This window comes from Globicephala melas, chromosome 21 (genome assembly GCF_963455315.2).
Source record: "Globicephala melas chromosome 21, mGloMel1.2, whole genome shotgun sequence".
Classification (NCBI taxonomy): Eukaryota; Metazoa; Chordata; class Mammalia; order Artiodactyla; family Delphinidae; genus Globicephala; species Globicephala melas.
In genome coordinates this window covers 28,214,745-28,242,625 of record NC_083334.1, presented here as the reverse complement: position 1 = coordinate 28,242,625, position 27,881 = coordinate 28,214,745, and the positions used below count along the sequence as shown (strand labels likewise).

Sequence of the window (27,881 nt, the reverse complement as noted above, 5' to 3'; positions counted from 1 at the left end):
CCCATTAGAGTGGTTCAGATAATATGTGGAATCTTGACCCAGGCCTGGCTCGTAGTGGGTCTGCTAGGTTCCCATCATGGTTAGGAGCAGTATTCGCAAGTGGGAATACGCTGGCTTCAGAACCTGAAGATACCTAACAGGCATTGTGTTTCCTTTTTAGTGATAGAAGGTACCACTTCTTCTACTTTGGAGAGAATATCCTAGCACAACCCAGACCACCAAGTCCCTAATAACATTACTAATAGGGGAGCCCTTAGTGTTCACAGGGTTTACCTTCCATCCTCTGAAGCCCATTCTTACCGAGGCCCCCAATGTCATTGCCATTTTTTGTTCCTCTTTGATCAATTAACATTATATCAATAGAATGGACCAATGTAGTATTCTGTGAAAAGGCCAGATAGTCCCGGGCCATTTGGAGGGTGGAAGGGATGACAAGTGGCAGTGTAAATGTATTCTGTGGTCAGTCAATCCCAGGGGAGCAAGATCTGTTTCTGAACCTCTTTTCTGATAAAGAGGAAAAATAAAGCATTTGCCAGATGAATAGCATGGATGCTCTTTGGAGGTGGCCACAGGCCACATTCTGGAAGGAAGCAAAATCTTAGGTGTGGAAGCTCCCTGAGGTCAAGGCCAATGCCGCAAGAGGAGCGCAGCCGTGAGCAGCCAGAGCTAATACTCCCCTGTGGCTGCGGAGTGGGTGATGGGTCCTGACAAGGAGATCTGAGTGGGGACCACAGTAGCCATTACAATAACTAATTCCCTTAGTCTTAGTGAGAATAAGTTATGTAAAACCCAGAAAGCATTATTAAGATTTTAATATTACATTTAGTTACTGGATTGGAGGAGAAGAAATGTAAATCTATTAAGTAATTTACTTTTTGGAAAGTTCTATTATTCCTATCAGTAACTTTTTCCTTATTGAAGTGGATCAGAAACCCAGAGTGTTTAGCAAGATCTTCATATTTTTTTCCAGTTACTATATACTTTCAGTGTGTGTACTTTAAGTTAATTTGACCTTGTCACTTGAAAAGGGTTCTCACTTGGATCCTGGAATCAATATATAGATGTGAATAGCCTTGTCCATACACAGAATGCTGACACTTTCCAGCAGGGGGGAAGACTTAGCAATAAGAATTCAACACAGAGGACCTGGCCGACTTTTGCAGACAGAAGGAGCAGCAACCTGAATTAAGGCTTGTCTGTAACAGTGTTCCAGCCAGTGTTCCAGCCAGGACTAAACGCAATAATACACATATTGATTGACCTCGCTCCTCCAGCCTCGCAGTTTGTATGGTGGTGCAGATTAGAACAATTTGATTTCTTTGTTTCTGCCTTCTGTAGAGCAGGCAATTTCCCTTGGCCCTTGGGCAGCATTTCCAAGAGGCAGAACAGCTCATCTTAAAGAAGTCTTATCATAGACTTTGCCTTGGTGAATAAAGAATAAAATCTCACTCTGCCCGTCTTTCCCACATGCTTGGGATCTAAATGTTGGAGAAGCAACTCACAGTTTCCCTAGGTCTCAGTCCTACTGTTTTGAAATGAAGAAGTTGAACCCATGATAACTGTGGACACTTTCATCTCTGAAATTGTTCTCAAGGTCCTGATATCATCTTTCTGTACTTAGGTTATCCTAAAATTGACTTTCACTACCATTGGCCAATGCATCCCACATTCAGTGGTGTTTGAAACAAAATCATAGTATTATTATTATTGTTATTATTTTATAAAAGTAATACATGATTTTCAGAAATAAGCGTCTCCAGATGTAGAGAATGGACTTGAGGACATGGGGAGGGGGAAGGGGAAGCTGAGACTAAATGAGAGAGTGGCATGGACGTATATACACTACCAAATGTAAAATAGATAGCTAGAGGGAAGCAGCCGCATAGCACAGGGAGATCAGCTGGGTGCTTTGTAACCACTTAGAGGAGTGGGATAGAGAGGGTGGGAGGGAGAGAGACACAAGAGGGAAGAGATATGGGGATATATGTAAATGTATAGCTGATTCACTATGTTATAAAGCAGAAACTAACACACCATTGTAAAGCAATTATACTCCAATAAAGATGTTAAAAAAAAAAAAAGCATCTCTAGGAATCCAAACACTTAAAAGTAATGGTTAAAGCACAAAATTACCAATTGAAACTAGGAACTAGGGAAGTAGTGTTCCTTTCCCCAAACTCATTTGTGAAAGGAAGCTGGGAAAAGCTACTGCGGATAGTTACCAGAATCTGTGACTTCCATGAGGCTGCATCTTTAGAAAGGGGATGGAAGGACATAGATGTAGACTTCAGACCAAATTCGAGACAAACCACCCATGGGCACAGTTATGAGATCTGTGATATCTTAAGATCACTAATATAAGACTAAGTTCTGAGCTGAGAGCTTGGAAGAAACTAAGACAGAGCCTGCCAACTAGAGAGTAGGCGTAAGTGAAGAGTAAAAAGGAGATATTCTCCCCTCCACATGTAGCCACAAACCACAATCCCAAACACAAGTAAACAATTCACTCTAAGAAAAAATATGAAATGTCAATAACCAGAACCTAAGTGTTCTCTAGATGATATTAAACCAATAAAACATTCTGAGAAATTTCTATAAATGTTCACATAATCAGGGAGTTAAGTGTATAGTGAGTACCAATGAAAAAGAAAAAAACACAGGCATGAAACAAGAACAGGTAGAAAAATTAGAAATGTAGTTACTGAAGTACATATTTTTTAAAAAACTAGTTAAACTCTAGACTGAACACAGGCATAAAACTAGTAAACTGAGAGGTAGTACTAAGGGAATTACATAGAATATGTGGAGAGACAGAGATTTTCAAAAATACATAATGCATACTGAAGAGGCATGGGGCACAAATTTTGAGACACCAACATATAAATGAAAGAATTTTAATAATAAAAGGATAGAGGAGCTTCCCAAGAAACCATATTTGGAGACATAATGGGTAAGGATTTTCCATATTAAAATAAGATGAGTTTCAGATTGAAATTGCGGTCTGTATGATGAGAAGGATGAAGAAAAATAATCTGTAGACACAATGCAGTGAAACTGCAGACCACCAAGGAAAGAGGGCCTGTTGAAAAGCTACCAGAAAACTGAATGAAAAGAGAGGGAATTGGCTCTCTTCTTAATGGAGATGGAGGGGGTCTTGGTCTATTTGGTGGTATTTAATTATGTTTTCCATAAATAGGCAAAACTATACTGTTTAGAGGTATAATACCCCCTGGTAAAACTCCTCTAATTAAAAAAAAACCTCAAAACATGACAATCTTAAATGTCAAGATATTGGTTACTTCTCGAGACAAAAGAAGAGACTAAGATTGGGACTGGACACATCATTAGCTTCTAAGATGCTGGTGATATTTTATGGGTTGGTTGAGATAGTAGATATATGGGTACTTACCTTCCTTAAACAAGGTATAAATATTTAATGCACCTTTCTGAATGTGTGATATATCTGAAATATTTTAAATGTGGAAATTTAAAAAATTCCTACCAGAAATGGCAGATTTCTAACTAAAAACAAAAAAAGTAGACTGACAGTTTTCTCAACAGTATAATAAAAGGCAGAAGACAATGTAGTATCTTTCTAGTTTGAAGAAAACATGCTCGACAACTCAGAATTTTATACCCACCTATAACTTATCATTTAAAAAATAAGGGGTAAAGTGAAGACATTTTCAAATAGACAAAGATTAAGAAAGTTAACCATTCATTCATAATCTCTCTCTGAAAGATATTTTAAAAGTAATACTTCAGCATGAAGGAAAGGAAATGCTGAGAAAAAAAAAGCAAGAATGCAAGAAATAACAGTGACAGCGACATAAATAAAATAGAATCATAAATTTGGTTAACTGGTAAAAATTACTATTTTCATTAAAAATTAGCAGTACAGTCTCTAAACACCTAGCAAGATGCAGGGAGGCGAGATACTTGATTTAAATGTAATTTAAGTGTGTTCACGTTCTTACCTTTTCAGAAGTTAGCTACAGATACTCAATAACTTTAGACTTTGTTAGGAAAATTATAGTTAATTATGTATTTTAAAATAATAAATATTTATTATAGAAAATTTGGAAAATAAAGAATGGATCAATATAGAAGTTAAAATCTCATATAACATTGTCACCCAGAGAGACAAAAAATATCAATATTTGATATAATTCCTTAACATATATATGTAATTTCCTTATGTATGTAATCCCTTCATATATATTTGTGAAGGGATTACATAATGTATATATATATGAGAGTGTGTGTATATATATATATTTATAGAGAGAGAGAGATCTCCACAAAATTGTACAATGTTGTTATACTGCACACACATGGTCCAAATGTCAGCTGTATCCCGCCCTGCCATCACGCATATCTGTGAAGTTGCCCAAATTCCAATAGCAGGGCTGTCATTTGAAGTCCTCTACTATTCCTGTCCTTTCCCCAGTTTTCTATGTCTGTCTCTGTCTCTCTCTCTCTTCTCTCTCTTCCCTTTCTCTCTCTCTGTCTCTCTTTCTCTCTCTCTCTCCTCTCCTCTCTCTGTCTCTCTCTTCTCTCTGTCTCTTCTCTCTCCCTCTCTGTTCCCTCTCTCTCCCTCTCTCCCCCTCTGTTCTTTCTCTGTCTCTCTCTCTCCCTCTGTTCTCTCTCTCTCTGCTCTTCTCTCCATTACCTGTGTTACAACCTCATCTCTCCTTATGTTTCATGCAGCCCGATGCCACCATCACTCAGGTTCCCTCAGGATTGACCTTTTTCATGCCAACAACTTAAAAGTGTTATTTTTCCAGTAAATGTGTTGACTTTCCTAATATAATATATTCTCACTTCCTTACATTATTTGGTATCCCTTTCAGCACCCATTTTAAAAAAAAATATGTTAAGGAGAATAATACTTGAAATTATGATTTTTGTTATTGCCACACAATATTAAATAAATATGCAGTATTTGCTTATATTCCTCACCAGTATACAGAGGTCTTATTACAGTTCCTTAGGACATGTTGACTCTGATATATCCTTAGAAGAAACATTAGGAATGTTCATTTCTCTCATCCAGTGCCCTCACTTCTCAGGCTTTGTCATGTATCGAATATTTTCCTTTTCCAAGTAAGGATTGGTAAGCATCTAATCTAGCAGTGAGTAAACATATATCTCCACTTATTAAAAGCAGTTAGCCCCATGATAAAAATGAGCAGCTCGCTAACAGTCAGGCCATACACCTGAGGAAATCATGTATATAAAGTATTAAAAATAATTAATAAAATCTCCCATTTGCACTTGAAATGCTAGAGTTCACTTCAAGAAGGAGTTTTGTTATCATCTCGTAAGTCTTAAAAGTCCCCAGTACATACATTATTGTCAGTGCACACCTTCAAACTCCCCTAAACTTATGTGCTATACTAGGTTTATAAGAACTACGAGTCCTGTCTCTGAACAGTTTAATATGAAGAATAAATCTGAAGTAGATTTATCCAGAACCTCACAACTAGTACATCTACTCCTGGGGGGGAAAAAAAAACAGGCATAAGTTAGTTTTTATGAGACTTGTGGCCAAGATTTCATTTTATGTTTCATCCAAAAGGGATGGTAAACAGTCTTGTCAACAAGTTAGTACTTGTTAGCACTTTAGGAACTTTACGTAAACTCCGATTGTATAATGTTGGCAAAGCTTTAAAAAATTATTCATTTCAAGAAGCATTTGGCTTGTTACTAATAAACAGATTGGCTTTCCAATGTAGGGTACAAATACTAGAGTTGATTAACTGCTCTCTGCTTTTGTTCTCTCCTAAACTTTCCCCTCACCCAGTCGGATTACCATGGAAGTTGTAATAAAACGTGTAGCTGGTGCTTCATTCACATTTCAGTATGATTTTGTTACTATTCAAGCCAGTGAATAGCAAACAAATTCACATCATGATAAGAGCCCAGGCAGATGCAGTCCAGAATGTTAACTACTTGTCATACATGGAGATATATTTTCTCTCCCTTGGGAATAGGAGTTCTCATTTCTCCTTACTGTAGAGCAGTAACATTTTTTGTCTTTCAGCAAAAGCTACAAGGCATTCATGGGAATGATGTCTTTTCTCAGAATAGGGTATTACAGCTTATAGTTTCTCTCATGGGCTTTATCTCTGCCTTTAAACTATGTGACAGAGATTCTCTCTGGCAAGGAGTCTGGATAGTGAAGAGAAATTAAACCATGCAGGTACAATCTTTTTCCTATCACAGCCCACAGGGACCCCGTATCAAAGCACTGGGTACCCTTAGTAGAATTCCCTGGTGAGCAAGGGGGTAAGCTGCTAAAAGTGCCAGAGGCCAAGAGATAAATACACACACACACACACACACACACACACACACACACACACACACACACACACACACACACACACACACAAAACACGAGCAGATGGAGTTTTATCAGTCAGCCTTAACAGAATCCACACACCGGAACTCTGTTCCCCAAAGTCAATTTTAAACCCAGATGACAGTTTGGAGCATGCCCAGGAAGTACTCTTGCTGACAACTTGGGAGCTCTCATTCTCTGTTCTCTGTGTTTACTCCCCTCAGTGACAACCAGTGAGAGGCAAGAAAACTTTTAAAGAAGTTACGAAAATATTTTTAAGTGTGTAATGGGGACTAGCATCAGGGTTCTGTATTTTTTTTTGTACTAATACTGACAAATTTACCTTTCAAGTTTGGCAGCCAAGTGAACTGACTGCTTATGTAAGTATCGTTGATGGTGTGGCACTGTTGACTTACCCTGAAAGGTGAGCTGTGAAGCAATGTGGAAGGGCAGAAAAATCATTGTGCTAGAAATCTGGGTGGATGAGCCATACAGCTTCTCTGGAATGTAGTTTTCTTACCTGCAAAATATAAGGGTCTGATACACTCTGCTCATTCTAGCTATAATTCTTAGATTCCAGTACTCAAATACATGGTCTGTGTGTAGAAGGAGCATGGAGTAGGAGAGCATGAAAGAAAAGGAACACAGACCCTAGAGGTAGCGAAGTTTATCTTGGATATCTTCAAATCCTGGTTCCACTACATGTTAGATGGACGCAATTCCTTAATCTCCTTGAACATGTTTCTCCATTTGTAGAGAGGAGATAACAGTACATACCCCCAAGGTATTGTTAGTGTTAAATATAAAAATATAAATAAAGAAAAACCTTGACCACTTAGTGGCACAGGATATGCAAACTAAAAATGGCAATTGTATTCCTTTTGGTATCTAAGTTTTTCACATAGAAGTTTGAAAACCATTCATTTATGTATGACAAAGAAAGAAAAGAATAGTACACTTTAGTTGAAAGAATTCTGGATTAAAATTAGAAATTCTGGATTTAAATCCTGCTGTGTGGATGACAATAAAAATACAACATACCAAAACTTGTGGAATGAAACTAAAGATGTTCTTTAGAGTGTAATTCATAGTATATGTATACTTTTTTTTTTAAAGAAAGGCTAAAAATTAATTATCTGAGACTCAAAATCAAGATGTTAGGGAAAAGATAGTTTAATAAACCTAAAGAAAATAGAAAAAATGAAACAATGTGAGAGTAGAAATTAATGAAGCAGAAAACAAATATACAATAGACTAGGCAAAAATTTCTTAAATAGGACCAAAAAAGTACTAATCATAAAATAATCGATTTATAGAAGAAAACCTATTAAAATTAAGACCTTTACTTGTCAAATATATGCTTGAAAATAAAAGGCAAGTCACAGGGTGGAGAGAGATATTTGCAATACATAATTTCATCAAAAGATTCACATCCAGAATATATAAAGATGCTAGACAAATCAATAAGAAAGAAAGTTCAGTAGAAAAAAATAGGCAATGGTCTTGAAGAGGCAATTCACAAAGGGGTTATCCATATGGCCAATAAATATATCTGAAGGTACTCAACTTCATGAGTCATCATGAATATTGCAAATTAAAACTACAAAGAAGTACCATAGCACACTCACCATAATTGCTAAAATGAACATTTTAAGTGTTAACAAGAATGTGAAACAATTAGAACTCTCACTTCTGGTAGAAGTGTAAATTGGAACAATCATTTCAGGAATCTTTTTGGCAATACCTACTAAAGCTGAGTATATGTGTGTATCCCAGGACCCAACGTCTCCACACCTAGTTACATACCCAGGAGATAAACACATGTTCATGAACATTCATTGTAGCACTATTTGTAATAGCCTCAAACTGCAAAAAATCTAAATGTCCATCAGCAGTAAGGCAGATAAATAAATGGTGATATATTTAGAATACGAGACAACAAGCATAGTGAACAAACTTGCACGTACAACATGTATGAATCTCACACACGTGATGATGAGTGAAAGAAACTGGTCTTAAAAAAAACATACTATATCATTTCATTTATATGAAGTTCAAAAGTAAGGAAAAGTAATCTATGATACTAGTTGTTAGAATAATGGTTAATTGGTGGAAAAGTATTTGCTGAGAAAGGCTTCTGGGGTGCAGGTGTTTTTTAAATCTTTTGGTTTGGGTGACAGTCACATTAATGTATTCAATCTGTGAAATTCATCCAGCTAGATACTTAATGATGGGTGGGCATTTTTGTATACTTGTTATACTTCTATAAAAGTTTTCCTTAGAAAAATATTGGCTCTGTGACTTTTTAGCTTTTTGTTCTTTGTAAAATCACTTATAGTCTATATCTTATTTCTCCTATTTCTGAAATAGAGGTGGATGAATAACTATTTCACAGCATGTAAAACAGAATTTTGTCTCTGTTTCTCTTTAAAGTACAGCGTGGTCAGTTGGTCAACATGTTCTAGGTCCTGGGGATTCAATGGTGAACCAGATAGTTTCCCTGCCTTGATTGAAGTTGCATTTTGTTTGATTATTTGTAGATACCAGGACAAGGATCCCATTTGATCCAACCTGAATTCAACCTTCTCTTTTAACTTCCATTCAAAGCATCGCTAAGAAAGTGTCAAAAAGCAGTAAACTTCATACCCGATAAAGATAAAAGGACATGAATTTCACCCTTTCCCCCCTTTGTCCCTTCACTGTGATATAGAGAGTATGTATAAGGTAGCCAGGACAAAGTTGAGAGCAAAAGATCTTGAGGGTAAATAACGAAGATGAAAGTTACCAGGGTCGTGTAGTTAAAAATCTTGGTGATGTTGAAAGCACCAGTGTTCTTCAAGCCTAATCTTTGTAGAGTTTTACTTTCCTCCTTGTCTTTTAGTTCACCATTCAGCCCCGATCGCACTTTCAAATACAGTTACTTGCACATACTCACCTAAGATGCAGCTTACAGGGATCTTCCTGGTGACTTTCCTGGCCCAGTGCTTTCAGTACACATCTTTACCTGCCCATGGCTCGAACCTAAAGAGAAACTGGTAAATTATTACATTTCCAAGGCCACTTCCTATAGGGTTTGGGGGTCTCAACAGGAATCTCTACACCCTGATGGTGAACTACCTAGCAATGATATTAGAACACCATTGTGCATGCGTAAAGAAGTGAAGAGAAAATAATTATTTCTTTAATACCTGGGCAATTGACCCAACTGCCAGAGCATGTGCATTCTCTTTAACCTGAGAGTTGGTCTAGCTTCTCTTCCACTTCCCCAAGAAACAGTGAAATATTCAGAAACTTGAGTACCAGTCAGCATTCAGGGTAGGTGAGAAGGGAAGACGGTTGGGGGGGAGAAAACTTCAAACTCTTGAGCTCAGTAATGCGAAATTACTGTGGCTCATTAGGAATTATCAAAAGCTTTCTCTAGTAGAAGCGATTTAACTTCACACAGAACAGACTGTGCTTTCTAATATAACTCTCACATTGTGAAATGAAGACATGACGGGGGAGTCTGGCTTATTTCACTCAGTATAAATATTCTGGGATTCATCCATGTTGTTTTGTGTGGAGTCCATTCATTTTTATCCCTGAGTAGTATTCCATTGTATGGATATACAACAAGTATTCTGTTGATGGAGATTTGAGCTGTCCAGGTTTCAGTTGTTACAAATAAGGTTGCTATGAACATTTGGATATAAACACTCTTTGTATACACGTATTTTTATTTTTATTGTGTAAATATCTAGTAGTCAAATATTCGAGTCATATGGTTTACCATTTAAAAAAACTGCAGACTGTTTTACAAAGTGGTCGTACAATTTTGGTCATAGAATTTGACTTTGCATCTGTGTAGAAGAGTTCCAGTGGACTCTGCATACTTGTCAATGCTTGTTATTGTCTGTTCTTTTTTCACTTCAGCCATTCTAATATGTGTGTTGGATTGCGTTGTACTAGCTCTTTGTGGTTTTAATTTGCATTTTCCTAATGACTAGTGATGTTGGGTGTCTTTTCATGTGCTTATTTGCCATCTGTTTATCTTTGGTGAATTGTCTGCTCAGATCTTTTGCCCACTTTTGGGGGTTATTTGTATATTTGTAGAGTGCATAGTGAGGTACATGCTCTGGAAAAGAAGCAAAGAAACCATAGTTGTGAACAATATTGTATGCCAGAGATATTTAGCACCAGCTTCCTTTATTCAGGTTAACATAGTCTTACTTTACCCCTTTCTTCTCCAAATGCATTTGATAGATTTCATGATGTACGTGACAGCATTACTTCCTTGGTCTTTTCTTGAGATGAGTTCAAGCCTGGGACCTTTCCTGTGGAACAATGTTGAGTAGAGAGAAAAGCTTCTGTTGAACAGGACTAAGTTCAAATGTTGGTTCTATTCCATGCTAGTTGAGTCACTGTGGGGAAGTCCCTTATGTCTCTGAGTCTTAGTTTCTATCTGGACAACTGGGGGGGGGCGGTCAATGTGGAGGTGACGGCATCCCCTTTACAGAACTATCACGAGGATCAAAAGGAGCTAAGGAAAGGAAGCATCCAAGACTGTGTTGAACTTGGGTTGTTTTAAATTTCTTTGTCTTCTTTTTTCCTCTGTAACTTGAGTGGGAGACAAGCAGAGATGTGTATAGGGCTTGAGAAAACAAGTACATGATATTCTTCAGGGTACTCTTTTAAACATTCCTTAAGTAGATACCTTTATAATTATACAGGTAGGAGTGAAAGTTCTGCCACCCAGAAGTATAGGATGCTGGTGAGCTAAAGGTACCTGGCACTACGCATCAGACTTTGTATAAATCAGCCCAAGAAATACATAAGATGAAGAATCCTCTTTCAGGTACGCGAAGCCTCACTAGGGACAGAGAATATATCCCCATAATTCTTCTTTATTATTTCAAGTTACACGAAATGTTTACTTGGAAACAGAGGACCCCCTCTGGCTAATGCCGAGTGATGTTGATGTTTTTATGAAAAAAGGAGATGATATTGTTAGATGGGGAGTAGACTGGGGAATTGGGATTTGAGGATCCTCGATAGTGCTAAATATTTTTAATGCATTTAAACCTGATCCAAAGTCCCTTGTGGCCAATTGTATTATTTGTTCATAAGTATTTATTCATTCCTTAGGCTTGCTTTCTCTTGATTGGAATACCCTTCTGTGTGGCCTTTTCTAACACTAAATATGTCATTTTAAGTCTCCAATTCTTCAACACTGAGTGGGTGTCCAACAATTCAGTTCTGACACTGATTACCCATAGTTAGTGCAGACCCCATGGGCTAAGGGCTCTGTCCCACAAGACTGCCCCACTTCAGATGTCAGCTGCAAATGGCAGCCCCCAGTGACCCACACATCTGCCTGCTGACTACCAGTTCAGGGGTTCCAACAGCCTCCTCGCTCAGGTTCCATAATTTGCTAGAATGATTCACAGAACTCAGGAAAGCACTTCACTTAAGCAACCGGTTTATTATAAAGGATACAATTCAAGAACAGCCAAACGGAAGAGATGGGTAGGGCAAGGTGGGAGGGCGGAGGTGCAGAACTTCCGTGCCCTCTCCAGGCACACCACCATCCCAGCATGTCAATGGTTCCACCAACCAGGAAGCTCCTTGAACCCACCAAGGCATTCTTATGGTGCTTTCGTCACATGGGCACACTTGATTAAATCCTTAGACATCTGTGATTGAACTCAACGGCCATCCCCTTGTCCCTCCCTGGAGGGGGGTCGGGCTGAAAGTTCTGCCACAGCAAACACTGACAAATGTATACATCAACATGCATTACTTCATGTTTATCCTTTGCTTACTGCTGGATTTTAATCACAGTTGTACATGTTCGAAATAAATCATATTTCACTAAATTCAGAATTGCCATGCATTGAATATTTATTTTTAACATCTTTATTGGAGTATAATTGCTTTACATTGTTGTGTTAGTTGCTGCTGTATAAAAAAGTTAATCAGCTATACTTATACATTTACCCCCGTATCCCCTCCCTCTTGCGTCCCCTCCCACCCACCCTATCCCACCCTTCTAGGTGGTCACAAAGCACCGAGCTGATATCACTGTGCTGTGTGGGTGCTTCCCGCTAGCTATCTATTTTACATTTGGTAGTGTATGTATGTCCATGCCACTCTCTCACTTCATTCCAGCTTTCCCTTCCCCATCCCCGTGTCCTCAAATCCATTCTCTACATCTGTGTCTTTATTCCTGTCCTGCGCCTAGGTTCTACAGAACCATTTTTTCTTTTTAGATTCCATATATATGTTAGCATATGGTATTTTTGTTTTTCTCTTTCTGAGTTATTTCACTTGGTATGACAGACTCAAAGTCCATCCACCTCACTACACATAACTCAATTTCATTTCCTTTTATGGCTCAGTAATATTCCATTGTATATATGTGCCACATCTTCTTTACCCAGTCCTCTGTTGATGGACACTTAGGTTGCTTCCATGTCCTGGCTTTATTGTAAATAGTGCTGCAATGAACATTGTGGTACATGACTCTTTTTTTTTTTTTTTTTTGCAGTACGCGGGCCTCTAACTGTTGTGGCCTCTCCCATTGCGGAGCACAGGCTCCGGACGCGCAGGCTCAGCGGCCATGGCTCATGGGCCCAGCCGCTCCGTGGCATGTGGGATCTTCCCGGACCGGGGCACGAACCCGTGTCCCTTGCATCGGCAAGCGGACTCTCAACCACTGCGCCACCAGGGAAGCCCGGCTCTTTTTGATTTATGGTTTTCTCAGGGTATATGCCAAGTAGTGGGATTGCTGGGTCATATGGTAGTTCTATTTGTAGTTTTTTAAGGAACCTCCATACTGTTCTCCATAGTGGCTGTATCAATTTACGTTCCCACCAACAGTGCAAGAGGGTTCCTTTTCTCCACACCCCCCCCAGCATTTATTGTTTGTAGATTGTTTGATGATGGCCATTCTGACCAGTGTGAGGTGATACCGCATTGTAGTTTCGATTTACATTTCTCTAATGATTAATGATGTTGAGCATTCTTTCATGTGTTTGTTGGCAATCTGTATATCTTCTTTGGAGAAATGTCTGTTTAGGTCTTCTGCCCATTTTTGGATTGGGGTGTTTGTTTTTTAATATCGAGCTGTATGAGCTGCTTGTATATTTTGGAGATCAATCCTTTGTTGGTTGCTTTGTTTGCAAATATTTTTTCCCATTCTGAGGTCTGTCTTTTCGTCTTGTTTATGGTTTCCTTTGCTGCGCAAAAGCTTTTAAGTTTCATTAGATCCCATTTGTTTATTTTTGTTTTTATTTCCATTTCCCTAGGAGGTGGGTCAAAAAGGATTTTGCTGTGATTAACATCTTAGAGTGTTCTGCCTATGTTTTCCTCTAAGAGTTTGATGGTATCTGTCCTTACATTTAGGTCATTAATCCATTTCAAGTTTATTTTTGTGTATGGTGTTAGGGAGTGTTCTAATTTCATTCTTTTACATGTAGCTGTCCAGTTTTTCCAGCACCACTTATTGAAGAGACTGTCTTTTCTCCATTGTATATTCTTGCCTCCTTTATCAAAAAGTTTTGACCATATGTGCGTGGGTTTATCTCTGGGCTTTCTATCCTGTTCCATTGATCTATATTTCTGTTTTTGTGCCAGTACCATACTGTCTTGATTACTGTAGCTTTGTAGTATAGTCTGAAGTCAGGAAGCCTGATTCCTACAGCTCCATTTTTCTTTCTCAAGATTGCTTTGGCTATTCGGGGTCTTTTGTGTTTCCATACAAATTGTGAAATTTTTTGTTCTAGTTCTGTGAAAAATGCCATTGGTAGCTTGATAGGGATTGCACTGAATCTGTAGATTGCTTTGGATAATATAGTCATTTTCACAATGTTGATTCTTCCAATCCAAGAACATGATCTATCTCTCCATCTGTTTGTATCATCTTTAATTTCTTTCATCAGTGTCTTAGAGTTTTCTGCATACAGGTCTTTTGTCTCCTTAGGTAGGTTCATTCCTATATATTTTATTCTTTTAGTTGCAATGGTGAATGGGAGTGTTTCCTTAATTTCTCTTTCAGATTTTTCATCATTAGTGTATAGGAATGCAAGAGATTTCTGTGCATTAATTTTATATCCTGGTAGTCTACTAAATTCATTGATTAGCTCTGGTAGTTTTCTGGTAGCATCTTTAGGATTCTCTATGTATAGTATCATGTCATCTGCAAACAGTGACAGTTTTACTTCTTTTCTGATTTGGATTCCTTTTATTTCTGTTTCTTCTCTAATTGCTGTGGCTAAACCTTCCAAAACTATGTTGAATAATAGTGGTGAGAGTGGGCAACCTTGTCTTGTTCCTGATCTTAGTGGAAATGGTTTCAGTTTTTCACCATTGAAAATGATGTTGGCTGTGGGTTTGTCATATATGGGCTTTATTATGTTGAGGTAAGTTCCCTCTATGCCTACTTTCTGGAGAGTTTTTATCATAAATGGGTGTTGAATTTTGTCAAAAGCTTTCTCTGCATCTATTGAGATGACCATATGGGTTTTATCCTTCAATTTGTTAATATGGTGTGTCACACTGATTGATTTTGCATATATTGAAGAATCCTTGCATTCCTGGGATAAACCCCACACGATCATGGTGTATGATCCTTTTAATGTGCTGTTGGATACCGTTTGCTGGTATTTTGCTGAGGATTTTTGCATCTATGTTCATCAGTGATATTGGCCTGTAGTTTTCTTTTTTTGTGACATCTTTTGTCTGGTTTTGGTATCAGGGTGATGGTGGCCTCATAGAATGAGTTTGGAGTGTTCCTCCCTCTGCTATATTTTGGAAGAGTTTGAGAAGGATAGGTATTAGCTCTTCCCTAAATGTTTGATAGAATTTGCCTGTGAAGCCATCTGGTCCTGGGCTTTTGTTTGTTGGAAGATTTTTAATCACAGTTTCAATTTCAGTGCTTGTGGTTGGTGTGTTTATATTTTCTATTTCTTCCTGGTTCAGTCTCAGAAGGTTGTGCTTTTCTAAGAGTTTGTCTGTTTCTTCCAGGTTGTCCATTTTATTGGCATATAGTTGCTTGTAGTAATCTCTCATGATCCTCTGTATTTCTGCAGTGTCAGTTGTTACTTCTCTTTCATTTCTAATTCTGTTGATTTGAGTGTTCTCCCTTTTTTTCTTGATGAGTCTGGCTAATGGCTTGTCAATTTTGTTTATCTTCTCAAAGAACCAGCTTTTAGGTTTATTGATCTTTGCTATCATTTCCTTCATTTCTTTTTCATTTATTTCTGATCTGATCTTTATGATTTCTTTCCTTCTGCTAACTTTGGGGTTTTGTTCTTCTTTTTCTAATTGTTTTAGGTGTAAGGTTAGGTTGTTTATTTGAGATGTTTCTTGTTTCTTGAGGTAGGATTTTATTGATATAAAGTTCCCTCTTAGAACTGCTTTTGCTGCATCCCATAGGTTTTGGGTTGGCATGTTTTCATTGTCAAATTTTTCTAGGCATTTTTTGATTTCCTCTTTGATTTCTTCAGTGATTTCTTGGTTATTCAGTAGTGTATCTTTTAGCCTCCAAGTGTTTGTATTTTTTACAGTTTTTTTTTCCTGTAATTGATATCTAGTCTCATAGCGTTGTGGTTGGAAAAGATACTTGATACGATTTCAATCTTCTTAAATTTACCAACTCTTGATTTGTGCCCCAAGATATGATCTATCCTGGAGAATGTTCCATGAGCACTGGAGAAGAAAGTGTATTCTGTTGTTTTTGGATGGAATGTCCTATAAATATCAATTAAGTGCATCTTGTTTAATGTATCATTTAAAGCTTGTTTTTTCTTATTTGTTTTCATTTTAGTTGATCTGTCCATTGGTGAAAGTAGGGTGTTAAAGTCCCCTGCTATTATTGTTTTACTGTCGATTTCCCCTTTTATGGATGTTAGCATTTGCCTTATGTATTGAGGTGCTCCTATGTTGGGTGCATAAATATTTACAATTGTTATATCTTCTTCTTGGATTGGTACCTTGATCATTTTGTAGTGTCCTTCTTTGTCTCTTACAGTAGTCTTTATTTTAAAGTCTATTTTGTCTGATATGAGAATTGCTACTCCAGCTTTCTTTTGATTTCCATTTGCAAGGAATATCTTGTTCCATCCCCTCACTTTCAGTCTGCATGTGTCCCTAGGTCTGAAGTGGGTCTCTTATAGACAGCATATATATGGGTCTTGTTTCTGTATCCATTCAGCAAGCCTGTGTCTTTTGGTTGGAGCATTTAATCCATTTACATTTAAGGTAATTATCAATATGTATGTTCCTATTACCATTTTCTTAATTGTTTTGGGTTTGTTATTGTAGGTCTTTTCCTTTCTTTTGTTTCCTGCCTAGAGAATTTCCTTTAGCATTTGTTGTAAAGCTGGTTTGGTGGTGCTGAATTCTCTTTGCTTTTGCTTGTCTGTAAAGGTTTTAATTTCTCCGTTGAATCTGAATGAGATCCTTGCTGGGTACAGTAATCTTGGTTGTAGGTTTTTATGTTTCATCACTTAAATATATCCTGCCACTCCCTTCTGCAGAATTGCCATCATTTAGATTTTTCTTTGCATCTTGGGTTTTAAGCTGAACTTTAAAAGGCTTCATTGTCACTTGCTCCAATGGTTTCAGGCCCTCTTGTATCCACAAAGGCCTGGAAATTAAAGGAAAAAATAAGTAGGTTACCTGTGAGGCGAAATCCAATGCAGACTTTGCAAAATCCATTATGTCTGAAAAATATGTTTCTTGAGCCTCTCAGTCCAAATGCCACTGGCTTCCTCCATCCCCGGTTGATAGTACATTATGTTCAGGACTTATCAAAAATGCAGCCAGCCCGCAATTCAGACCAGCTTGCATGGAGGTGAGGTTCCCAGTGGGAGATGCCTCACAGAACTTTGTTATCTCTTGACTAAGAATGGCTAGTTAGGAATGACAGCTCTAAGAAGGAAAATGCATGCTGAAGAAATATAGATGAGAAAGGGGCAAGAAGAAAAGGGGGAAAAAAAGAAAAAATCTCCTGAAAGAAAAAAACAACTGAAGTTTGCCCTGTAGAAATTCAACTGTGTGTGTGTGTGTGCGTGTGCGTGTGTGTGTGCGCGCGTGTGTGTGTGTGCGCGTGCAGTAGGACACTCCAAAGCCCAGAAAATCAAAGCAGAGAAGGTGTTAGCCTACAGTGAGAGATGAGCACCCAGCTCCACTGCCTTGGTGCTGGGCAGGTGCTGGCTTGGACTAAAGAAGGGGTGAGAATTAACTAGAGCTGCTTCTGAACGCCTTCCTTGGAATCGCCTGTTTGTGCTTTTGTGGTTTTGTTATCCCTTCATTCTTGGTGCCCTTCCAGCTAGCAGGCTCCTGCAAACTCAGGTCTTGAAAGCAAACCTGACTCCGTAAGTCTGCAGGAAAATAAGCACAGCAGTGTTTGTTCCTTTGATTCGTGCTCTTTTCCCATGGATCTATTTTTTTCCCACAACCCAAAGACTCATAACAGTTAATGAACAGCCCATAGTATAGAGAACATAAAATAGATTTCCCTCCTGAATCATCCTTGATTACGGTTTCTACAAACTCATGTGCGGATTACTGGGTCCAGACCTTCCATTTGTGGGAGGGGCTGCTTATTTTCAAAGGCAAGTGCGAAGCTATTGATAAACTCAGAAGACTCCAGTTGATAAACAGCCCAATTTCAATATACTCAGCCTGAGAGTCTTCTCTTTGAAACTCATTATGTCCTTTAATATAATGCAACATTTAACCTGTCTTATATTTAGTTGTCTCTGTGAGTATTTGGCAAATTTAAATTTTCAAGCAGTTTCAGCCTGAGCCATCAACATTACATTTTTTTTTTCCAATTTTGGTTGGGTCACTGAAATAATTGCTGGAGCTTAGCAGATTAAGTTGGATTGATTTCCATGATCTATTACATATCTACTACAATATCCAAGGTTGTGATTGGGGTGGAGAGACATCCTCTTTTACTGTCATTTGTTTTTCTGAGCAAGTTTAAAAAAAAATGCTTGAGGAAAGCCAAGAGTACTTATGAAAGGCACTGCATCTATGCATTAGAGAAACATCTTTAATTATTGGTGATGAATTAAGGAAGTTTCCTTCTTAAAGGTGGAGATGCTCTGTGTAGACAGTTCATCACTGTAACACTGGGATCCTGCTTGTCCTTTAGTTTCAAGTTCTTTTCTTTAGAAACGGGATTCAGTGGAAGCAAAGTCCAGGAGAGTGTGGGTCCTGTTGAAAATACTCTCCTCTTAAAACATTCCGTGTCCGTGGACAACCTAGGAGAACCTGCATCCTGTAAAAGAAACCCTTCATTTACAGGCATACTCTTCTTAGAGGTTAATTCCCCTGACCTTCCTAAATCAAACTCATGCATAGGAGTAAACAGTGGTTAAGTGCTGGCCTGTCTACAGAGGAGCAGAATATGTAACAGACTTTCATACCATCTGACATTTTTCAAACTTGGGAGAAGGATGATGGTGGAAAAGCCTCACTTGTGATGCTACCATGAAGCCAAGAGAAGAGAAATGAAAAGAAACTGAAAGCTGTCCCTGCACCGCCAGCCTCAGATTCCAGCTTCTTCTTCCCATGGCAAGCACACATCATTAACACTGGTAATGTCTTCACTGAATCTGCTTGGATGAAGTGACAAGTCTAATTTGTTACCGACAGACCGACGGCTGGGAGTACGTTTAAGATGCATTGCTCTTGCTCCTGGACCCTCTGAGTTGCTGTGTGGAGTCTGCCAGGTAGGCTTGGCATTTGGTTAAAGACTATCTGTGATTTCATCCATCTCCCCAAAGGCCTCCCAGGGGAAGCACCTGCTGCTTCTGCTCCCTCCTTCTTTCTTCATTTCCAGGAATAGCCTCTGCCAGCAAACCTGGAGGTGCTGTGATTTAAAATCCAGAACCTGGGGAGGGACTCCTTATGCAAGCAATTACCATTAATAATCAATAGCGCTCAGCCTGACAAACAATTGCAACAGATCTGGATCGGTGTAAACTTATTCTTTGAATCCTATGGATGTGGCAGTGATACTGGTTTTCATGAACTAGAAAACATATTTGGGGTCCCATTTTAATAAGCTTTAGAGTGATTTTAAGTTAAGCTACATAGAATTTAAAAACATGATGCAAATGGGGTCTCTGAGGAATGGAGATGAGAGAGCCTCATGAAGGAAAAGCTTAAATCATTACCTGTGACCTAATATTACAATAAAGTGAATTTTATGTGGAAGATGATGATTGTCTGATCCCAATGCCAACTAAATCCAGAGCAATGATTACGGATTTTAAATATGATATGAAATATTTAGACTCTACATTGAGCAGGCTTCCTCTATAAGGCAGATATTTAGCTTACGTAAGAAGCTATAGCGGAAAACGGATCAAGAGTAAACCAGCTATCTACCCACACACTACGTGCCTCACTTCTAGTTAAAATTAATGGTGCTGAGTCTTTGAAAGGCATTCATGGAATGTGAGAACTGGAAGTGAGTTCCCCAAAATGTCAAAGAAACAAGTATTTGCTGTGATAGATATGGGTCACAATTTAAAGCGAAATTCATGCTCTTCTTTGACTTTACACGTATTGTCCTTCTCATTTAATGTCATTGGTTTCCTGATTTAGTTTTAGAAGTTCAGTCTTTTAAAAGCACGTGCACCACGGGAATGGAATATAAACCAATAATAATCTAGCCCTTGCTAATATACCAGGCACTTTGCTAAGTATTATACATACGTGATCTCATTTAATCCTCTGAACCTATGATATATTTACATCTTTACTTCAATTTTAGATAAGGAAACTGAAGTTCTAAAGATTTGGAATTTCAAGAATATGCCAATAAAACAAGTGTAAGATAGCGTAGGGAGATTATAGCCACGTAAAAGCAAAGTCCAGTGAAAGACTGAGACAGCCCTGATTTGGAGATAGATACAAGGTACTCTTTATTCATTCTAAATATCAAGGACACAAAGAAAAATAAGAAATGGTCCCCATCACTGAGACTTGAGTATAATGAAACAGCTTGGGGAGGGCATCGGGTTAGTGCTCTCTCTGCTCACAAGACATTGTCCCGCAGAACTCAAGATGCAGATGCGACCATACGTTGTAGTCCTAATCTCCAATTTCCATATAAATAGCACAATTCGATGGATCGCACTGTTTCAGAGTATAGCTAGCTTCTGCCACTGCAAGTTCTAGAAAAGAGGCGAAATGATCCTCACCTCTTAGTAATATTGCAGGGAAGACTTCTGTGATGGGATAGATGGCCTCTCAGATCATTCCAGACCCAGAAATTCTGCCCCTGCCTTATGACTGTTAACAGATGAGTGGCCTGTTACCATTGATTGAAGGCCTGCGAGTATGTGAAGCTGGGTGCAAACAGCTCTTGGAGCAGATGGAAAGAACAGGTTTCTTAATGGTAATTGGTCCCTTGGATATCACTGCTCACTTTCTACCTCATTTTTTGGAGGTCAGTGTGTCAGTATAAAAAAAAAAAAAAGACTTTTCGGGTGTGAATTACTTTGTAGCCTCATGTATTGAATTTCAGTTGAATATCTTCATCTCCTACCTTGTCTCCAAACACCAAACATGTAGAGGCAGAGACTTCTGAACTCCAGATACGGCCCTGGATTTGCCATTCACTAATGGTGCGATCCTAAGTCAGTTACACTGCTTTTCTGGATCTCAAATTGCACATCTGTAAAATAAAAATAATTGAGGAAAATGCCCCAAGTTTCCTGTTCCTATTTCCGACCACATTGAGAGGATCGGCACCAACCCCCTCCCCACTTGTCACGGGTATTATCCTACAGAAGACCGGACCCGAGGCCACTCATAAATCCTCCTTCTTCCTCCTTGCCCGCTAGGAAAGCTAGCATGCTGGGGCTCTGACCATTTAACCCGTTTCCCAGCAAGTGACACATCCAGCAGCAAAAAGGAAGTTCTACCTTAAAAAGTTCTTTCAATTGTTCTTGCTTTGCTCTGATGTAAAACTAAAACTCAGTCATAGACCTCTGGAGGTTTTAGTAGAGACTCATTTAAATCATTTGCTCCTACAGTTGTTATACGTCAGTGTTCACACATTGCAAGCTTTTCTCACAGCAAGATGCGCCCCATCCAGTGGACTTTACTACAGAGGACTCTCATCACTCGTGTTGCTACATACGCGTCGTTTTTAGCACATTTTGCATGCTCAGTATTCTGCTACCGATTGTACACATCACTCCGGCTGTGTCAGTTGACGCTTATTTTAGAGAATAAGTATAAATGTAGGTACACTATGTGGAGAGTGTATTTATATTCATGGGACACATGTCTGTGACTGTGCATATTAATTACAACATTATTCAAGTGGTTCTTGTAGAGACGGGAATATACACTGTATACAAGTCATTTAAAGTTCATCTGGGTGGAAAATATTTAGATAAACTAAAAGCAGAATCCTAGTAAATGCAACATTGACTCTTAAATTATTCTAGTATTTACTTTACTTTCTGATCTTTGTATTGTTCAACACAAAAATAGTATTATAAATTGCTATGCAAGGGAAGTTAAACCAAAGTCACCTTCAGTTTGCATGGACAAGAATCGGCATTAGACTTTCAACCTTGTGCTTTTGTAAGTGATGTAATAAGGGCAAGAGTGGGGCAGAAGGTGGCAAGTAGGTGCCAGTACTAGCTTCCTCTTCTCCGCAAGGAAGCCTGGAGTCTGTATTGGATTCTGAGGGCATTATACTCCAACATCCAGACGAGATGCTTTGACTCTTCTTTCTAATTTTTGCTTTGAATAATCACTGGGTGTCTAAATCCCATTAGAAATGTTCTACTTTAATTGGGTGTCAAATTATTTGTGGAAAACAGGAAGCACACTACCTATAGGGTATAGGGGTCTGTTTGGGAGAAAAAGTAGAGCTGAGATTAGAACAATATATGCCAAATCAGAAGGTTTCGCTGCAAGATGTGGGATTTGGGGCAAATCACTGAGCTTTAATTTCCTCACTAGTAGAACTAGTAGAAGATGCTTAGAAAAAACGGAGCTAATATATGCTGTAAGTCCTCCCAAGTGTTGTATTTAAATTGAATGAGCTTCTGTTGGTGAAGAGACACTGTAATTCAAGAGTTGAAAGCAAGTTTTTTTTTAGTAAGAGTGGGAGAAAGGCTACAATCCCAGAGGGTCTGGGAAGCTGAAAGTTTACCAGTACTGGAACTCAGTTACTGAACCTTGAGACCAAGAAGGGCAAAGAGGCTAATTTGATGGTTCCTTTACTCTAAGCCTAGAGTTCTTTAAATTCTCCCTGATGGGAGGAGGATATGTCCTAGTGTCTACACGGAGCCGAAGCCTCCAGATGGGGTCAGGCCGAGGACTGAGCTGTTACTCTATAGCTTTCATCCTTGGGGAAGCATCCTAAGAATTTACTTTGGATTGTTTCCCATGAACTAAATACCTCAAGACATCAATAGGTATGAATTTAAGGGAGTTTGAAAAAATATTCGTACAATTCACAATGAAATAAAAATGCTACAGTGACTATAGTCACTATGGTCTGGTGACTGCAGTCACCAGAAACAGTGCCTATTCTGAATCATTCCTTTTATCAATGACTCAAACTCAATGCCTCTGAAAACTAACTCCAGTCAAGAGCACTTAAAACACTTTGTATTCAAGCTCCTTAAAATGAAGAATTAATCATTTCTGCCTGCACTTTAAATAGAAAACAAGCTGGGCTAAGACAATTAGAAAGAATGGCACCGAGCAGCTCGTGTTGCACCCATTCTTCCCAGATATGTAATTAAAAATTACAAAATAATAATACCAAGATGTAAAATAAAAGTAAGAAAGTCCAATAAAGATCTAATTTCCCCCCAAAGGTTTCTCATTTTATGTTTTTCTTAGGAAATATCATTATTAAACCTAAGACTCTTTCAAACATCATTTTGGTGCCCATAAGCATATGTTTTCTCTGCCTGTTGGGAAACTCAGAACTGAATGAACACAGCAGGATATGTCCCAAGAGTAGTAGCATCTCTCTTGTACTCTCGACTGGGAGATAAAATGAAGGCTCAGATTCAACGAACACTTGGGGCAAGAGAATGGAGGTGGACACTGAAAGAGGAAGCGGTTAATCAGGGACTGAATGTTGGTCTCCCCATTCCTCTGAGTAAGAAAAGCAAGGAGAGCTTTCCCGGAGTTCTGCAGCTACACAATCACTGAGCAGTACTTCATGAGGGAAGATCATAGCATTTCCTTCTGCAAAGACAGTGGCAATGAAAGAGCAGATGTATTTCTGCTCAGTTATTCAGTGTGAAGAGTCAGCAGCAAGTCTGAAGTGAACAAAATTGATAATATCCTTCTAGTCCTTCATGGAAACAAACACAAAGATAAAATCTGGCAGCCTGGCCTTTTGCCTCCCTTTTCATTCTTGGCTGTGGCAGTAGGCTGGCTGGAAAAGACCTCCCAGCGTCTGGTTCAGGGTGGAGTAGGCATACATCACCTTCATGTCTTACCTTCTAAGTCCTGTCTTTAGTCTCAAAACCAAAAGTTACAAAGGTTTGTTATTGCTGGGATTCTAGGCAGTGAGTGGCCTTGGAGATGAATGGGAATAGGATTGTCCATGAGGCATGAAAAGGGGATAGGTCTAAAGAATAGAGACCAGAGTAAAACTAAAAATTATAAAAAATAAAATAGGAAAGCACAGAAAAATAGTAGCTGAATAACCAAAGGGAAAGAAAAAGGAGGGAACCGGTTATAGGCTGAATTGTTTCCCCCCAAATTTATATGTTGAATCTCAATCCCTAGTGCCTCAGAATGTCACTGTATTTGGAGAAAGGGTACTTAAAGTGATGATTAAGGTAAAATGAGGCCATGTGGATGGGCCCTAATCCAATATAGCTGGTATCCTTATAAGAATAAAAGATTAAGACACAGACTCACAAAATGGGAAGACCTTCTGAAGATACAGAGAGAAGGCGCCCATCTACAGCCAAGTGAAGAAGCCTCAGAAGAAACCAACCCTGTTGACACCTTGGTCTTGAATTTCTAGCCTCCAGGATTGAGAGGAAAGAAGTTTCTGTTGTTCAAGCCACCCAGACTGTCAGAACCAGAAAATAAAAAATAAAATCCTCCAAGAATAAATAGAAAGAATAGAGGAAAGTTGCAGATAGCTAGAAATCCGTAAGAAAATAAGATGGAAATAAATGAATATTACGATGCAAGTAACAAAGGAGGGAGGAAAATGTGGGGGAGGAATCAAAGGACATGGTGGCATTTCTTGCTGAATTTCTGGGGAAAAGAGGAAATGAGACCTGGAAGACTAATAGGCATAGAATAAACAAATACAACAAGAGAAAGCACACATCAGGTTTTATGTGTGCATGACTGAGATAAAATTTGAATGTTTAGTTGAACTTCCTCACTTTTTGAAACACCAACCACAGGGAAAGCCTGCAGTTCTTTCCAGAAACTTAGATTATTTGGGGAAATAAATAGATGCATGGGATAATCTTGATTATATATAAGAAGAATTTCAAATAAGGAATAACAGTGGGGGAAATGCCATAAGATTCTTATTTCTAAAAGAACAGATTGATCCATAGGTTGAGCAGGTAATTAAAGATTCCGTTAACGATGTCATTAATCAGATTCATTTTCTGGTCCTATTGGAGCCCTACAGAAGTGTTTCTGGTGGTTTGCTCAACAATATGTCACAGAAACTGTGCAAGAGCGCCTGCTATGGAGAGGCTCAGAAGTCAAGTGCTGAGAAGTGGACAAAATGTGCTACAGAGTTTTGGCAGATGTTCTCAGATCAAATTATGGTGTTGAAAAATTGTATAGTATGTTCAGTAGAGCATCTGAGATGAAAAGACAGTCCAGTGGCTTTGTAATCTAGATAAAAAAAGAATCGTGGAGCCGTGCTTATGTAGGGTGTAATTCACAAGTTCAGAAGTGTCAATGTTGGAGGTGATGGCAAGGAAGCACTTGACTTTTTGAATAACTTTCACATAAATTTACATATAAAAACCTGGGTAATATCAATAGATCTGCCTGATTCCTTATTTTCTGTATCTATTGAGTAAGCTCTTAGGTTTTGTATTTTGTCTATCTATTTATCAACCTGTACATGTTCTATACACAGGAAATGCTAAAAAAAATTGAGTAGATGGAAGAAAATATCCTAAGAATCATAGAATTTCAGAGTGTGGAACAAAATTAGGCATCATTTAGCTTATGTCCTTTAATTTACATTCCCATAAAACTGAGGTTCTGAGATCTAAGTGATTTTTTTAATGTAAGCCTGTATTTATTCACATGTAATATCATGTATGAATGGCAGCCTCTAGCCTAGATTTTACTTTCTTCAGCAGTTGACATCTAAGTGATTTGAACAAAGTCAGCTGGAGACAATGGTGGATCAAGAGTGGGACACAAATTGTGCAACTCCCAGGTTTCTGGACTTTTGAGATCTTTGAAAAAAGATGCTAAATGTTCCAATGAACAATGAAAGAAATGAAAGAAATGAAATGAAAGAATGAAAGAAAATAATCCAATGAAAGAAAATAATCCCTTCATAGACTATCCCTGATAAGAAGATATATTTAGATATAAATCTGGGACATTACAGGATATACCAAAAATGTTGCAAGCCTTTATTTGGGGGGATATCATTCCCTCACTTGTTCAATAAATCCTTACTGAGCACCTACTATGGGCCAGGCACTGTGCTAGGAACATGGCAGTGAGCAAAACAGTCAAAACTCTCTGCCCTTTTGGAATTCATATATTCATGTGGGGAGCACTAAAAACAAGCAAAATATATGGGACATCAGATGTAATAGCGCTGTTGAGAAGAATGAATTGGGAAGAGATAGAGAGGGTAGGTTAAAATGATCTGATCAGATCAAGCCTCACAGAGAAAGTGATGTTTATGCAAAGGTTTGAAAGAGAAAAGTGAGTGTGAGCATTGCAGCTAAAACGAGCAGTTCTGTGGAGCTGCGGAGGTATTAGGGTTAGGGTTAGGATTAGGGTTTTATCATTTCGGAGGCTAAACAGTCAAGATCAGTGGCCAATATTTATTACATTAAGGAGGTAATAGGGGTAAATGCCACTTGACTTTTCACTGTGTAAGGCGAAAATATTCTCAGGGGCCAAATGACCTTTCAGACTATCCTGACATATACAATCTGGCCTGGCAAAGTGGGTACGTTTCATGAGCTGGTTGGTTGAAGATGGTGAAAGGAAACCTTTGATGAATTCAGTCAATACTGGTTTTCTTTCATGTCAGTTTTTATCTGTGGACACAGTATGACTGCTTGCGTTAAGAAATCTAAATTGGGATACTACTTTCTGACAGATGTATGATGGATTTATTCACTGTGTCACAGCCAGAAGCATAACCCTTCTGCGGAAATGAACAATTTAGCATTTCCAGGTCACAGAAGACCGTGAAGATGATACGTCAGGCCATGTTTAGTATAAATGCAAATCTCACTGAAGAGTGACATGTCAGCAGGGCTTGAAACGACTCTTTTCCTTAAAAAGCAAACCTAAGAAATGGTCTTTCCCAAACATTAAATTTTTCTGCTATGGCAACACTTACAACAACTTGATATGTGAAAAAAATTGAGAACCCAGTGCAGATACGTATGAAAAGAAAACAAGAGTCTCGTCTTTATATATATACACTTACTTCTTGGTTCCTGTACTTTAAAATGCATTAAAGTATGATTCATCTTACACATGTAAAATTATGTATCACTTACTAAATACGCAACTGTTGAAAATACTGAAGCTATCTTCACTATTGAGATGGTCCACACAAACCCAGTAGAGGGGCTTCTCTGGCGGTCCAGTGGCTGGGACTCCGCACTTCCACTGCAGGGGTCGCGGGTTCGATCCCTGGTCAGCTGGCTGGTCAGGGAACTAGGATCCCGCAAGCCACATGGCACGGCCAAAAACAAACAAACAAACAAAAAAACCTATTAGAGTTTTCTGGCACCCTTCACAGGCTACATACGGAAAGGGAACAGGTTAGACATAAATACTGAAGTCAAAATAGGGGGCAAAGCAGGGAGCTGCGCAGCCATAACAGATGGAAATGTTTTTGAGCACCTGAGGCATGAGAGCAGTGATTTGACAAAATACTCTACTTTTGGATACACCTGAAAGTTAGATCCACAATAACACTGACACCAAGAGGTGGTTTTCTTTCAAATAACAATGAAGTAACCTAGCTTTGTAAGCATTTTCCCTACTTGCTTAAGAAAGAACTTCCGTTTAAAACCCAGAGCTGTCTTGTGTAAAGCTCTAACATTAGACACAGGGATTCAAATCTTAACTCTCATATTTACATCTGTGACTTTGACCTCTCTGTCCATTTGTCCTCCTGTTTCCCTTTAGGATTGTTGTAAATTTAAATGACATAATACACAAAAGTGCTCTGAACAGTGTTTAGTACAGTGGAAAGACTCATGTATATTAGGTATCATTATTATGTTCCAGTGGTTCCTGGAATAGAAAAGTGGAAATTGGAAATATAGGACCAGACTCTAATTTGTTG

At 38.5% G+C, this 27,881-nt stretch overlaps 1 protein-coding gene across 1 annotated transcript in view; it reads left to right on the top strand.

The window, feature by feature from the left end:
- LOC132594390 (uncharacterized) overlaps positions 1 to 27,881 on the top strand; it is a 76,657-nt gene that overhangs the window by 3,009 nt on the left and 45,767 nt on the right. The gene's annotated exons all lie outside the window — the stretch shown is intronic.